The sequence below is a fragment of the Atheta coriaria genome, unplaced genomic scaffold, assembly GCF_025399875.1.
Source record: "Atheta coriaria isolate IRGN ID8LTWV9N9 unplaced genomic scaffold, Caltech_Dcor_3.1 hic_scaffold_7_pilon, whole genome shotgun sequence".
In the NCBI taxonomy this organism is placed as follows: domain Eukaryota; kingdom Metazoa; phylum Arthropoda; class Insecta; order Coleoptera; family Staphylinidae; genus Dalotia; species Dalotia coriaria.
In genome coordinates this window covers 3,337,900-3,354,819 of record NW_027045449.1, presented here as the reverse complement: position 1 = coordinate 3,354,819, position 16,920 = coordinate 3,337,900, and the positions used below count along the sequence as shown (strand labels likewise).

Sequence of the window (16,920 nt, the reverse complement as noted above, 5' to 3'; positions counted from 1 at the left end):
CAGTGTAATTCATTTACGACCGGATTTACATGCATAGAACTTAACCTATTCGGACAACACACGGAGAAATTAAATTCGGCACGACGACGACGACGATGGCGACGCCGCCGTTGCAGTACCGAGGAGGGGGTGGAACGTGTGTGAGAGGATGAGACCCACCTCCGCCCACGATGGTGGTCGGTGTGGATGCGGGTTGCGGCGAGAATCGCTCATGCTGGTCTTGTTGCCCCGATACGGAATTCACAATCACATCGACGGGGCGGAGGCAGCAGGACCAGCCGGCGTGTAATGGGCATTTGCTTAACAAATACGTGCTCCAGGGTGGCACCTCACACCCGCGGCGTCTTCGAAGGTCCCAATCAAGCTGGCAACCGGTAGTTGAACCGAGAACTCAACTGGGCACAGTACGCTCGGAGGTGGAAAGCTGGTGGTTGCATTCTATTTGAATCAGTGTGCAAAGCTGAGGATATTCTACTAGCAGATAGGTTGTGTTGTAGGTGTGTGGGGGTTGTGGATGTGCGGGGGTGCGATTGTGCCTTCGGACCTTCGCTTGCGAGTTGCCTTTTGCTCCCGCCTGCACACGACGACGACGAAGGCAAACAGTCCTCCAGGGAGACTTACGTTCGCCTCGTGAATATACTAGCACCGGTAGTTGCACGGATAGTAAACCTGGGGGCGGCCGGACGCACCAGCGTTTCGGATGCAACCATGTACCGGAGCTACCGGAGCGCGGCGGGGAGATGCATGCGATTCGGTTAATTTATTGTGCATACTCGAATCGTTTATCTCAAACGGCACGAAATTCCAACTTATATACAGTCGCTTTTTTATTTACCTGGACCAAATTTACTAAATATTCTCTTTCTTTTTCTTTGGGTCTATTATGTGGAGAATCCATCAACACAAAGCGCAATTTTACTTATAAATAATCAAATTTAATTCCACCTTGGTTAAATCAAGAACTGTAACTTCGATTGAATCTCTATACCAACTTTCATCCCTAATTTTACACCCTCTACGTTTTATTTTTGCAACAAAAAATAGCTTATCTCCTATTTTAATAAATAAACTATAACTTTCTTAAGTTCCATCTAAACCGGTTTAATAATATGTGCGTGAAAGAGTAACAAACAAACAAACTCACACTCACATTTATAATATCACATAAGATGTGCCCATATTTCCAATCCCCCACCTCTCCACATTAAACCAGCATATTGTTTCCCGTAATTTATTTTTTTGCAACTAAAACAATCATTAATTGAATTAATTACGAACGGTTCCAGTCAAAAATTAGTGTTTTTGTCGAAAGGGTTACACGAACAAGGATCACGAGTGGGTCCTAATGGTCCGGTCAGTTTTTGCCAAACCCCCCGGAAAACACCGTTGTAAACGACCGGCGAGGTGAACGTCGTCGAGTGGACAATTACGGAATTACAACTTTTCAATTTGCAAACTAGACCTATGGCTTCAATCGACATCCGGTTTGTTCAAGACCTAAACTTATAGCAAGATCATCAAAAAGATAAACTACATACTAAATTACACATAAAATTTCTTTATCAAAATCGCCCCAATCATCGAAATTGTGTGTAATTCAACCAGAAGGGGTGATTTCGGGTTATTGATGGTTATCACAAACCAGATTACATAAAATATCTGTATTTATAATTAATTTGGCAGGATTAGCATAACTTGTGTGACTATTACCATAAAAATATTTTAAAAATATATTTTAGAAAAAGGGAGCAAAATTATTTGAAAAAAAATGTGTTTAAACAAAATTTAAACAAAAAATTTTGTTAATATTTAATTAAAAAACTCTTAGACAATAGAAAAAACCGTTAAAGATTAAAGTAATAAACAAATCCTGTTTGACATTCTCTAAGCCAAGAGAACTCGTTGAGAACTGATCTCAAGAATCCGTTAGAGTTGTTAGAATAGTCCCGTGCTCGTTTGGGAACAGCTAGTTATTTTTTTATGGCGTGTACATGCCAGCTCACAAGGATAACGTATTTCCTTAACAATAAGAGGAAGGGTTGCACCATGCAATCGGAAGCATCATCCCTTTGCAACTCTTCTTATACTCTGCACTTCTTCACCTCGAGAGATGCACGATCGCCCCATATCGGAATAATACCATGCGCGGATAATAAGCATAAAAAAGGGGTTGTTACCCACACACACATACACATACAGGGTGAGATCCAGAAGCCCAGAGTTCGATAATGATTTACGAGTGTGAATTTATGCGCCTGCTATACAAATCGTAGTTAAATCTGGAGCGCACAATTTGAATGCCGTTCATAATCTATCATGTCACGTCTTAGGGGATGAAATAATGTTCACTTGATCGCGTTTGTGATTGAATACAACTATGTCATTCAAAGTGTGAGAATATTTTCGATTATTTATTTAGTTGTTTGTGGCGAATATTTTTGTTATTGATTTTTATGCTTGCAGCCCAACAACGTGAGTAATTATTAATGAAGTGTCATGAGATCGTTATTTGTTTTACGATGCTATGCCCATCCCCCCGAAAGGATGCGAGGAGGGTGAATCTCGCGTAAAATATTTTCGCCTGCAAGCATCAGCGTTTTGCGCGTGGCGCCTGCTGTGCGTAGTTTGCTTAAAACCACCCACAACCCCATCCCTCGGCGTTTCATCCGAAACCCCACACCACCCTCTAAATTCGTACTGACCAGCGTCCGGTCGAAGGGCGCTCCTTGCACAATGGCAAGCGACTTTGGCAACCAAGTTTCGGTTTTGATATTAATGACCAGCGAAGTGGTCTTTGTGCGTCTGAGCTTGACCGGCAGGAGCGGGAGGGTGGTGGTCGCTTGATGGATGACCTCCGAAGACCTCGCGGACGGATTATACGCACACGCTGTTATAAAGATGACAATTTAATTAAAGCCTCCCACCATCAGCCGACCATGTCCTTATTTTTGACAGCTCCATTTTGACATCCGCACATCTTTACTGGTAATGATTATTTTAATTAGATTATAGACATGTCATAAGTTACAAGGGCTGGGAGAGATTTTTTGTGAAAGGTCACAGATCAAGACTTGACCACTGATCTGTTGACCTGTCAACCCACAGTCAGCACGCCAAATGTAGTCAGCGCGCGGTTCCATACTACACCTTTGTGTATAGAAATAAAAAAAAAAGTGAATGCCAAGGGTGAAGGGATGGTAGGGTGCACGTTGCTTCCAAGGGTGCAGACGGACATACATCTTCCGGCATAAAGAGAGCATGTCTACAAGGTTTCAGAAACTTTAGAGAACCCGAAGTCTTTAGAGAATGAAGGATTGGGCAAAAGGGGGAAGTTTAGAAGAATGCTAGAAAGCTACTAGGTGAATAAAAGGGTTATAGTTGTGTGTGGATTTAAAATTTTCAATTTTCAACTTTCGCATTGTTCGGAAAATACTAATTGCAATTAGTGATTTTGGTCGAAATCAAAGTGTCGGAAGTCTCATTCAACTTGGTACTCGTTGTACACTAAGACAAGGGCTTAGTGTAGAACCAAGGACTTAATTTTAGCCTTCTTGTCCTGTTGTCGTCCCGACGCGCATAGTTCCTCCGAAATTATTCCCCGCGCGCTGTCGCCGAGATGAGGAAGAAGAAGTAAAAGTTAATATTGCTTCTTCCTCGTTCGGCGTTCGTTGTGTTGCGCTTTGTTGGCGGCGCGGACACGAAGTTGATTTTCGCGCTGCTGCCACTGCCGCTGGTACATTAGCCGCGGCGCGCTTTAATAATTAAAAGCGCCAAAAAGCGCCGAGTGACATTTCGAAAGTTTCGCCGCTCGCTTTAATAATACACGCGCGCACGCTGCCGGAGAGAAGGTTTGGTGCGCGCCGCGCGAAAAGTGGAAAAACCCTTTCACGTCGGCGTCGCTCGGGCGTCGTGAGACGTCATCTGATTAAATTAGAAAATCAAGTGGCCGTTTAGGGCGCGCTCGGGAGAAAAAAAATCAGCCGTGCAAGCGCGAGAATTATTCCATCGGGTTGTGCGAGCTTGATTTGAAAGCGCGCCAGGGGGGGAAAGGAAAACTACGCTCCTTTCCGACGTAATGTATTGCCGATTGCTTACGCTCGGGACGAAATAAATGCGTGTGCGTCGATGGACGGATTGCGAATTGGTTATCAGTAATATCAGCACTTTCACTTTCAAAAAAGCAACCAAGGTAGACGCGTAACCCTGCAATACTAATCCTCAGCATAGGTAACTTTAAAAGTTTTCGTATACCAGAACAACAGCGTGGTTTTAAATTTATTGGTTCGGGTATTGCAGGGTTAAGAACTTTGTGTTTCGAAAAGAAAGTGAGTGAAGTCCGACGGTAATTTCCATGAAATCAATCAAGTGCGCGAAGCGGCGTGCACATTTGAAATTCGGACACGCGGGCCGGCGGCTGTGCGGGGGCGGCGGGCGGTGGGCAGTTCCATTATTCATACTCGGGTGCGTGAGATGCTTCGCTAGCTCGAAACGACCGGACGCCAAAGAGGGGAGCGAGGACGCTGGCCTGCACCCACACACACACTCACCCAGCCTGGAGGAGCAGCTGGGCGGCGGTGGTGGCGGCGGCAGCGGGGGAGACTTTAAAGTGCGAGTGCGTAGCGCGCGCGGCGCTGTAAAGTATAGCCGGTGGTCAGTTTTTCTTCGTGGGGGGCGCGACGCGTGCGTCCGACGGAGACGAAGGCAAGACGCGCGCGCGTGGCCATCCGCCGCCGCCGCCGTCCACCCCGCACACACACCACCGACGTGCGCTGGCCGAGGGAGAGAATTCTACATTAGGTTATCCAATATTCCACTCTGGCGGGCGAGCGCTCCAGGCATGCAAATGAAGTTAGCGCGCGCTCGCACACCGCCTCCTTCACCGCCGCCCCCGCTCACTTCGCGTGCGCGCAGGGGGAGGCGGTGTGCGTTTCGCCAAGGCTCGCGTCCAGCGCCTGCTTAGGTGATGTCGAAGGACCGAGGGCGGCTTTGAGGGAAGCTGTGCGCGGGAGGCGGCGGGTGGCGGCGGGTGAGGGAACGCACTTCCTGTGCGTACGCACACACATTTGCGTGCGATGCGTGAGCACACACGAGACTCTCTGTTCTGGCCGCCACCGTGGAGCTATTGATTAAAGACGGCCGCGGTCCAGCGGGTAATTACCCCCTTATCTCTCACCCCCTTCGCTGGCGAACGCGCGCGCAAGGGTGTTACACTTAGATAAGGGGTTGCTAAATGCGTTCCGCTCGCATGTTTATGCGGCTTACGTCGTTCGGACACTAGCCGTACACATATAGGGGATGAGGGTGGAAAACTCGCGTAAATAACTCCAAAGATATTTTAAAATCTCTTTTATTTCAACCTTCAAGTGACCTTTTAACTTTAAAACGTGTTTTGCTTGCGCAAATTCACAAATTTCAACTGCAAGTAACGGAAAATATGAGTCCCCGTACGTTACGTCTAATTTATGTCCGTAATTAGGGTGGTTTCTTAAGGGGTGCGCACGCGGCTTTCAATTAAATCCGGCGCGGCCGAACGCAACTCCCCGAACGCCGGCCGAAAGCCAAAACTAACGCGTGTGCACACACAGCATCCGGCAAAATCGAATAAAACAAATATCGCCAGAGCACCGGCAGCAGCGACCGCCCGCCACCGAAACTATTACAACGGTACACGGTACACGAATGGTAAGCATGCGTTGGTGTGTAACAAAGTAAAGTATGAGGTGGCGCAAGGGGTAGTTTAGAGCAGCGGCGCGAGTTTACTACACGTGCACGATTAATATCTTCCGCCGCTATGAGTTACAGCCCTCGAAAGCGGCGAGAGTTTTTATCGTGCATCGTGTGTGCACAATTTGCGCGGACCGCAATCATAAATATACTTCGCATTCGTATTCTTGGCGACGCATAAAAGTTACACGCGCGCAATGGCTAAATAGGCAACCAACTTAACACGCCGCGCTAGGCCACCAATCAAACAATGTGTACAATGCACGCGACTTCTTTTACACGCTGCTCTCGTGCTTAGTCTATGCGCATATGTATTAACTGTTGTCTAGTTTAGCGGCTGCCGGTGTATAAATAATAAGAACTGTAAGAATTTATCTCTTTTTGCGTCTCTCGCGCAAAGTGTGAGAAATTTATGGACGGGATTAATTTAGGGGACGCTTCGTTTGCTGCATGCGCGCGCGCGGCGCGTTTTTGCCGGCTAAGTTTATGTCAGGCCGTCTGTTCCGCCGCCTCCGAAGCCAGCAGCAGCATGTGTGTGAGTGTGTACGAGTGGACGTGCGCTGCATCTGAGGGCCGCGACCGCCGCCGTCGCTTCTTCGACGCAAGGAGGTGTGTTTCGGAGATGTGTGTAACTGCGTACGGTGTGTTTGGTCAGTCCCCGGGTGATTCATTTCACTTTGTGAAATTATAAATGTAAATGTAAAGCGGGCACATTAACATTTCAAGTGCAAAGAAAATTAATCTGGCAGAAAAATAAATTTATGTATGTTTTATATTAATATTTTAAGTCGTCTACGATTTATTATCATAAAATTATTTCATTTTTTATGATAAACACATAAAAGAATCATGTTTTGTTGGTTGCCTAGCGTATGACGAGTTTTTGTAATGTTGGTTGCCTATGTTTTTTGTTCTCATCTACCTAATAACTTAATAGTTTAATGAGTCCATTATGACTATCTGTTATTATAGCACGATGAATATTAAATCGCTGGAGGCCTAGCTCAGGAGTCCTCCCCAAGTTGGAAAATTCTTGGATACTCTGCGCGATAGTTTGCTAAGACGCACGCGGGTCAACTCACCTAAGAAGCGCCGCCGGCCTGTAATCTCTGCTCGTGATTGAAGCGGGGGATGTGTGATATGCTGAAACAACAACGGTCAAAGTCAACCAAAGTCACTCTTCTGAGAAAGGGATCAAAACTTGAATACTTGAATACATTTATCGCCACAATCATTTTATATAATAAAAAAAGTGTATAATACTTAGTATAATCTTTGGTGCGCCTGCGTAGTGAGTTTAATTTTAAATTTTAGACGTGTGTATGTGTATGGGGGTTAATGAAATTGTGGGCGGCCACCTGATCTATGCGAAAGGGCCTTTATGTGCCTCGCGTAACGACGTGACGCACGTATGCGTGCGCGGGTGGCAGTTTAAGATGAGGGGCGGGCAGCGGACGGCCGAAGGGGGTGAGCGCGCGCGCGGGTGGTGTGAGTGCGTGTCAGCACACACACCCTCAGATCAATACCTCGGGGCAGCGGCAGCCGGCCGCCGGACCCGAGCGAGCCTACTTTACATCTTCCCCGTCGCCCGCCACCGCCCCCCTCGCAGACTCTCCACATCGCCGTCGAGGCGTGCTTCCTTCTTCTTCTTCATCCTCTCGCACTGCCTACCAAACGCACACTGCCACACACACGCGGTAGTGATAGTAGTTGTAACAAAGTAGAGTTGAGGTTATGTTATCTCGTATGTAGATGAGAAGAAGAAGGAGAGGCGCAAGTCGATGGCGTCGGGTGTATATTGGGTTGCGTACTCACGCAGGATAGGACTTTACAAAATAAATCACTGCAATTGTATACCAAACAAAAATTGAAGAAGAAAAATTTTGTAGTTTTTATAACCTATAAAAATTGAAGAAAATTTTGTATAGAATTTAAAGTAAATCTAGTCCTGGTTGCAAAGAACAAGCAACAAGGAACAGGGAACGAATACTCTCTGTGCACACAGATGCGGCCGTCGTCCAAGCTGGGGTGGACTGAACGCACGTGTTGTCCAGTCCAGTCCAGAGCGCCAAGGACTCGCGCTGTGTGTGCACAGCGGTGCGTTCCTTCGCGTTCGCCCCTCTTTCCTGCCGCAAGTGTCCTTTCGCTGCGCGCCGGACAAGAGGGTGAGAGACCAGCGCTCGCTTCCTTCCTCCGCGGCTCTTCGTCTCTCGCAGCTCGCATCTTTGTACAATGTTCGCAAGCGTTCGCAAGCATTTGCTACTCGTTTAAAACACACATACAGGGTGTTCAAAACCTTTCAATCTCCAAAAAATTAAACTAATAATAAAATAATTTTAAAAATTTTAATTTTTTAAATTCTATCACAGATTTATAAGATTTAATTTTGTTTTGTGTGAAATTTTTGGGTGTAATTTGATGACTCTGTGTTTATTTTTAGTAAGCGCTACTGACGGCTTGAATAGCTAGTCGCGGTGGTTGCTGGTCTCTGGACATTCTCTCAAGCGACAATTTATTACTTATACATACAAATTCCGGCGAGTGGGCTGGACACTCTAACGACTTTATACCCGGTGAGCAATTGCCAGAAACTACCCTCGCGCGCGTGCCACCCCATGAATATGCTTATCGCAGCCACGCCGTAGCAAGGTCCAGAAACTCGCCCGGCCACCCACTCGGGCCAAAACGCCATGGCAATGCGTCTTCGTGGATGTACTACGCCGCGAGTAAGAGTATGTAGATTGGGGCGATGCGTGGATGAAAAACTTGCGAGGACCTAAAATAACTTTACGTTCCTAGGCGTCGAAACTAGATATTATTAAATTTTCAATTCTTCGTATGTTGTATGTTGGGTTGCATAACTTGAAAAGAAAATACAACTCAACAACAGTGTGCTTGATAAGCGCATGAAAAGCAAAAGTTATAGTCATTTCTTTTAATTAAAACAATTAGCTATTATTAAAGGCAAACAAGCACCCCGAACACTTTTCAACCCTCGCTCGAAGAGAAAAAAGAAAAACAAAAACGCGCGGCGTGCCGCTTGGAAAACGCGGAAACGAGAAAAAGAAAAGTTTTCATATGCAAATTTTCGGCGTTGCCAACGCGCTTCCATACACACCCTGCGAGATAGGGTTAGGGTGTGAGAGCAGGGCGAGGAGAAACTCGGACTCCAGCGACGACGACGATGATGATGATGATGAAGGGAACGTGGAATGGGGTAGTAGTGGCCGAACGCCGCTCTCGCCAAAACTCACCCCCGAGCGAGTTAATGGTGTACGTGTGCCGGGCTTGTATTTATCTCAACGCAACTGTACTACATGTAGGTACCTATGTGTGTGTGTGTGTTAAAGTGTGCGCGAGTAGTGATCTGTAAGACGTGACAATGGTCGAGCCATAAATTAAACTTTAGCGGTAGTGGCCGGCAGGGTGGACACGCAGATAAGGCTGCCATATATCAGCGCCCACCGCCGCTGCCGCCGTCGTCGGCGTCGCGAGAGGGATGCAAATGGTTTCGGAGGTGGCTGGGTGGATTACACGGCGTTGTGGGGAAATAGGGGCGGCAGCGCCAGCGGGGGTGGTGGTGGTGGTGGTAGAGGAAGGAGCGCGTGCTTCTTCGTTGTGCGGCTGGACCATGCTCGCGCTTGCTCACGTGCGTGCCCGCACATGCTCCCAAGATAGCCGCCCCCCTTGGCACCCACCCCATCTAGGACTGACTAATGTGCAGATTTGCATCTCTCGGCCCCCACGGCTAACTACTGCTGTGTGTACATACGCAAACGCAAACATCGAAGTATCGAAAATTCCTCGCTCCCGTTTTGTTTTTGGTTTTGCGGAAACTTTCAACACACTGTATAAATTAATTTAAGGAAAATTCCTTTACTTCATTCTTATTAAATTAAATTATTAAACTAAAACAATCAAAAACACAATGTTTGAATATTTAAATTTTAAAATTTTAAAGAATGTCTTATCTCGTTATCTCTCCACCCTAGCGGTTTGACAATCCCTCTATTTTCTTCTAACCACCGCCGATTTTGCCTTAGGGTGGCATTACTAGCAACCAGCATCCTGTGTCCGTTCCCCTTTATTTCAAGTCCGGCTTTCAAATAGATAGCGGAAGTCTGCGACACGTAACGACATGCATGATTTCTGCGCTCTCCTTCCGCTTTCGGGGGGTGGGATGTTTTGGTACTTGCCACCCACCTCATACCACTACTACTACTTCAATAAACGCCACTTTACACACACATATATACACATAAACACATAGAAACGTAAAGTCTACGCGGGGTGTGAAGGGATGAAGGAAATCAAGTGCGCCCGGGCGGCCCACTCTACCGCCCCTTTGGGCTTGTCACGTCCACTTTATTACATGCATTATTTATGTCATCAGGCATATATATCGGACGAGCCTAATCAGGAATAAAGCGAGGTGATATAAATTTTATCACTACATAACCTCAAATCTTATTTTTTAAGTGTGTTTTGGGTTTAAATTGATATTAGAATTGTTTCCGTGTAATAAAACTTTCAAGTGTTTTTTAAACTCTTGATTAATTCGAACAAATTCGAATTTGATTTGAAAAGTGTCAATGTAATCAGGGGGTAGATTTTTTATTTTGACGTACGACGAATACAGTCAATCACACATTCATTTAGCATCGGAGTAGATAGCTAAACCAAACATCGAGTACATCGTCAACGTCAACATCAACAATGCGTTTCAATCCACGACTTTTCCACCCCTTTTAAAACCGAAACGCTGTTTTTTCCAATCGCACTCTCCCTAAATTCCCATTGATACACGTCAATCAACATTGTAGATGTTTAAATTGAACACTAAACAAACAACATAACCTTGAATAAATATAGACGTGTATTTTGGGTTGCCTATGTTGTTGTTTTTTTTTTCTTTCGGAGATTTGAAAGATCTAACGAACTATGAGTTGGGTATATTTTGCTAGGTGCGTTTGTTAAAGGGGTTGAGTGGCACTGCCACCGCCACCCCCGCTGTTGCTGCTGTAAGCTTTTGTGCATAAGAACAGTCAGTTAATTATTAATTTGTGCTGCGGCTGTCACGTACAGCCTGTGGGCGAGCGCGGCCCCGATCGTGGCCGCGGGGATGTAAATCTTAATTTGCGAATGTGGAGCGACCCCCGCTCCGACCCCCGCACGCCCCCCGTATGACGACCGGCCGGTGTACACACAGTGAAGTACGTGCGCGACACCAACACTCATACTTACACACCCACACGAATGAGAGTAGGTAAAGAGTGAGGTTATGTGCGTGCGTGTGCGCTAAGCTCGTAAGTTGCGGGCACGCCGCCGCCCCGGGGCGCTGCGTACCTTACAGTTTCGCGTTCGTTCGTTCGGCCGCGCGGGGCTGTTTAGTATGTGAAGCGTGTAAGATGCCCAAGGCGCGCATTTGCCGTCCAGGGCCTCACTTAAACACCTCCCAACCACGCACACGAACGTCTACCACCTCCCAAAAACCACCCCCATATGCGCCGACGGCGGCTACCTTCAAATTAAAATTCGGAGATTGACGAAAATTGCTGATGAATTCGTAGTTTGTAGTTTCGTATTTAATTAAAGTGCGCAAAGTCAAAAGGGACAGGACGTAATAAACCTACATGTATGCGTTGTAGATATATAAGGGGGTAGTAGTGGTCCACGCACACAGGTCGTAAAACTCTAGAAATTGCGTCTCATCGTCATGACAAACCCACACCACCACGCGTGGTGCAAAGAAAAATATCGGAGGGACGTAAAACAGAAAGCGCGTGCTTTTTGATTTAATAACGGCATTGAGAATTCGGAATATAAATAAAAAAGGGTGCAAGGCCTAGCGGATGGTTGTTTTTTCGTTGATTAAATCAAATATTCCTGTCTTTTCTGCTAAATTTTATAAAATCGGGCGCTGGGGGTGGAAAAACGCGTATGTGTGCTCTAGCTGAGCATCTAGGCAAGCAAAAAGCGGCGAATGATAAAAATACGACTGCGATATTTTCGCATGCCACCCCTCATAGATGGTGAATAACGCAAAGGGGGTGAGAGAGGGGGTTTTGCGTCCAGTCGTGTGTGTTGCACACACGCGTGCTGACTTTCACTTGTTCCACCACAATTCCAAAATGCAGCTTGAAATATCTTGCATTTTCTTATGTGCAAAGAGTAAAAGTGTAACTAAAATGTAAAACAACATAAAACGTGCGGCAACCAACATAACACGCGCGCAAAATAAAAAATATGTCTACACGCCTACTTTTTATGCGCTCGACGTACGCGATACTTACTTGTTACTTGTTCACGTTAGTATTTATGTGCGTTGTGCGTAACGCACCGCCAGGATAAAACAAAAACAAAACAAACGCGCGCGAGAGAAAAAATGTACGTTCTTAAAGTTGCATACCGTTGTGTTGGCGTATAGGTGGTAGAGGAAAATTCACGAGCGTAAAGAAATACAAAGTATCTGCGCTCATGAGGAAATCATGCGCATAGTTAAGACATGAGTATGCGGTCTACAAAACACCGCAAGCAGTACAAGAAACAAAAGAAGTACATATTATATGAAAATGCATGTGGGGTGGGGGGATAGCACTGGTAATAAAACATAGCGGGCATAAAAACCGGGAAAATGTACAAAAAATGCACTTTTTAATCATTCACGATGATGTGATATGGATAAAATACTTTTAGGGGGTGCTTTTAAGTAATAAACACATTTTCCAAACTAATTTGTAAGAAATTTTAGCCAAAAACAAAGAAAATTGCTGTTAAAATGATATTTTTTAAGAAAAAGTTAAAAAAAAGTTTTTTTGCAAACAAAAAATCACTTTTTAAGTAATAAACACATTTTCTGGACTAATTTATAAGACATTTCAAGTAAAAACTTAAAAAACCTGTTTTTAAAATGTCATTTTACAAGAAACTGTTAAAAAATATTTTTCTCAGCCTAATTAAAAGAATTGTATCTCATTTTTAAAAACTCCAAAAACTATTTATGCGCTTCTATTCATCAATTTTCGACTACAGCCATCTTCAGCCCGAAACATCAATAACGTCCGCCCCTGGAGAATTGATAAATGTTCAAACATATTTATTATGTCGCCGCATTGTTTGGCGCGCGATGCTCGCTTTCACTTCGCCCGCGCGTCTCGTCGCCAGCGGCTAATTTATTAGACTCCGGCTTAAACTTACCTAGGTCTACAACTCTAGGCCTAAAAATAGACGTCGAAATAGCACGCGGTGCAAGCTAGCGCAAAATGCACCCCAAGTGTACAGAACGCAGGTAAAAATTTTCGGGGAGTTACAACAATTCAGGTAGATTCTACTTCTTCTTGTAACTGCCAAGCGTAGAATACTCGAATAGAAAGCTTCGGAATACTCGTAGTGTGTGCGCAACGTCGCAAACAAATGCAACGAAACGAAATAAAGTTTGATGCGATAATGGTCGAAGCAAAGTGCTTTGCGTTCGTAAAACTTTATCAGCACTGATATCTTCATCTTAAGATTTGTATCGAATGATTATTTTAATTTTCTAAGAATTTTTGTTGGTTTTTTTTAAATATAGGCAACTGAATTCACTCAAAAAATGAATATTTGGTTGCATATATAATAAAAACATGTTTTGTGCGGTGTTTTCGTTTGATTTTGGAATCAGTTGAAATTCCAGCATGCATCAAACGCTAATAAATATGAAAATGTACTAATTAAAAGTGTTTATCGGCTTTTGTTGTCTCGCGTGTCTCCGCTTGTAAATCTTGCGTTTTTATTCGCTGCCAAATTAAAAATTATCACCGAACGCTGCGCCAAATGAGCAATCAACGAAATTTATGTGGGACATTAAATGAGCCGGAGCGATCACGTTCATAATTTCATCACGTAACTCGTAACGTTTACAACTCCTTCGAAAATCGCTTAAAATCTACATTTTTCGACATTTATTTTTACGAGTGTGGCGCTGCACAACAAAGACTCTGCGCGCGTTGGCGAGCGCAAAATTTTGCTCGTTGTTTTTGCTCTTGTTCTTCGACGATTCCGCGAAACGCGATAAATATCTCAACTGCATTATGCTACACGTTCACAGTATTAAATCTCGTATGCGCTGTGCGAGATTTATCGATTTCAACAAATATTGAACTTTAAACACGTGAAAAAGTTTCGCATTCATTCAATTCCTCCGCCGGAGCTGCAGCTTGTCCTAATAAATTTGTATTAAATATCGATAAACAACTTTTAATTATGATTACTTTTTATTGCACATCGCGAGCGTGCAAAAAGATCTCGTCTTTTGTTTGCGCTGTTTTTCGATGCAAATTGCGCATCGTTTATTAATGAAATCGACGACGAGAATGTAATAAAACGCCGAGAGATATAAAAACGCTTCGAATCGTTCTTTGATTGCCGAAATTAAAGACCGAAGAGACCAACAAACTCCCCAACAACTGCACAACCATCTCATCTCACAACGGCTTGTTGCATTTTCGTACACACACACACAACAAAGTTGAGAGGAGACTGGACGAGACCAAAGTCTCCAGAGTCGAGAGTTGGTCGAGTTATATCGTGCTGCAAGGAAAGAACAACAGAACGTTGTTTTACGCGACTGCAAAGACCTTGAACACCACGAAGAAACACCGAGTGTTTTTTAAATTACATTATAGGCAACCCAATATACAACCATACACTAACCACACTTTCTATTATACAGTAAAAACGACATAACCTAAGTAATTTTGATAAATTTAATTAAATTTGTATATAAATTGATGTCTAATGGGTTTTTCTACATTGTGTGTGCACTTGGTGTATGCCACAGCATCCGAATTCGCCTCGGGACGCAATTAATGCATGCAGACGCGGTGCTGCAATAAAAACAGCGCGCGGCGAGTTCGCCGGCCCGGCCATCTCACCTTGAATCATCATCATCATCATCATCACTCTCACCATCTACGAAGAATGCGCGTACAATATGACCGCAATTACCAGCAGTTACTCCGTACATGTGGGTGGAGATTTAGCAAAGAACCTGTTCAACCGGCGATTATAATTTCGGAAAATTTTAAAACTGTGTCATTAGTGAGCGGTTATCCCAGCCGTTTGCACAGCGCCAGGCTTAGCAAATAAAAGAAATGTGTTAACGACACCTTGTTAAACATAATCCTATTAACTATTTATAACAGTATAAAATTCCGCGAAGTTTTCAATTGTTTCGCTGTGAAAATATAAAGTTATGCCACCAAATACACTTCGCTCATGTGTTAAATGTCAACAATATTTCATAATACAGTTATAAAAACGGGCGGAAAAAAAATGAACACCGCTGTGGGACCCGCAGGGTGTTAATAAAAAGTTATGTACGCAACAGGTTAAAAATCCGACTTTGGTCGCGGTGCGAAACCGCCGCCACCACCGCGCCGCAATGAAAAAAAAAAAACGCCGAGCGTCGCTCGACGCCACACTGCCACACGCCGCCGCCACCACCACTCGGCGGTGGCGGTGTATAGAGATATAAACGTGTTTGCCCCTATCTGTGCCCGCGCGGGGTGTGTGCGCTCGGGCGTGATGAGAGGCGCATTTTTTTATTAGCGGTGCAAACGCTCACCCACACAAGACACCCGCGCCTCCAAAGGGTTGATTTTGATTTACACGCGGTGGTAAAATCACCCTATGCTACTAATATATCATCATCTATATAATATGTGTGCGTGTGTGTGTGTGTGTGTGTTGGTAATGTATGCAACCAAACTTACGTTCACTTGACTACGGTGCATGTGCAGCAGTGTGATTATAGTTGCGGATCGGCGTAAATCGTCTGTGGCGTCCACCCCGTTGCGAAACAATTGTTTAATCACACCCTAATGGGATTATCGTGGTGCACAGGGCACACTTTGAGCGCATTACGGAGTGTGCAGTGTGCGAAATGTGCACAAAAGTGCAGGTGAGGTGAGAGGACGGGCGCCCACTGCCTGAGTTCGTTTGTTTAACGAGCGGCTGTCGCCACGGGTGCATTTTATGAAATTTAATATGCACTCGACGTTGTATCCGCTGGTGTGATAGTGCATTTTATTTATTTATACGATAAAACAATTATGTATCACAATTTGCATTTAGTTTGGCATTTTTTTATTAATGTATGCAACACAATCTACAACTTTGTAATCATATGCTGTGCGCGTTGCAGAAATTGAACGCGTCTCATTTATTACGCACTTTTATAGCCCACCCGACCACCCCTATTTTAGCCCGGCTGGTGAATAAGTAAAATTTCAATTGCGTGCGAAATTTAACTACTTTGACGCCGAAAATATCGGCATTACCAATTTATTTATTTATTCGTTTATTGCGATGTCTCCGGCGGTGCGAGTGCAGTGAGGGTTGAATAAAGTTTCGTTTTGCTGGCGTCGTAAACGTAATTATTACACCCGGGCGGTATTTATTGATAGTGATATTGAATACGCTGTAAAACAAAACGAAATGCGGGAGGTATTATCGGCAAGCCGGAAATTGATTATAAAATGTGCATATGTTTGAAGTTATACCGCTAAAAAGTAATTTTTTAATATACAGAGTGTAATAAATAGTAAAATAACTTAAATTTTCTTTAATTTTATGAAGAAATTTGATTATTTTTGCAAATAAAAAATTTAATTGAAAATTTTTGTGTAAATTCTGATAATATTAATTATTTTAAGAAATATTCCATTAAAATATGAATAATTATTCAATTTATAGGCACTTAAACCTAAAAATACGAAATATAATGTTAAATTTCATTTTTTTCTCTCAAGTTTTAAAATTTAACCATTTCTTGCTCATTTTTTATCCTAGACTTCAATTTATTGCATTTACAAGTCAAAATTCAACAAAAATTAGTTTGATTTTAATTGGTCGTTAGTACTTTTTCTGCACAAAATAAAATTAGCATAGACAAGTAGTTTATTATGCTAAAATTCACACCAAACGATCAATTAAGCAGTTAATAATTAAAGCATTTAGATTTTTTTGCAGCGCGTAATTCGAGCTGTTATTCCGATTCAAATTACACCGCGGCGATTAAACCGCGCGCATACCACAATCGATAAACAAATGTGTTACACCGAATTAAGCAAAATTAGCATGTCAAGCATTTAATTACCGGCCAAAACTTGCAAAATGCAGCCGCGCGTCCGTCAAACGTCACAACTAAAAATATAT

The 16,920-nt window shown here is 43.9% G+C and overlaps 1 protein-coding gene across 4 annotated transcripts in view; it reads right to left on the bottom strand.

The window, feature by feature from the left end:
• The window catches only part of LOC135796408 (GPALPP motifs-containing protein 1), a 29,181-nt gene that overhangs the window by 11,675 nt on the left and 586 nt on the right, over positions 1–16,920 (bottom strand). For 3 of the 4 annotated variants that reach the window (XM_065308426.1, XM_065308424.1, XM_065308423.1), the window contains exon 2: positions 6,807–6,867. The exons of the other annotated variant lie outside the window; for it this stretch is intronic. The gene's annotated coding sequence lies outside the window, so the exon portion shown is untranslated. The remainder of the gene's footprint in view (positions 1–6,806; positions 6,868–16,920) is intronic. 4 annotated transcript variants of the gene reach the window in all.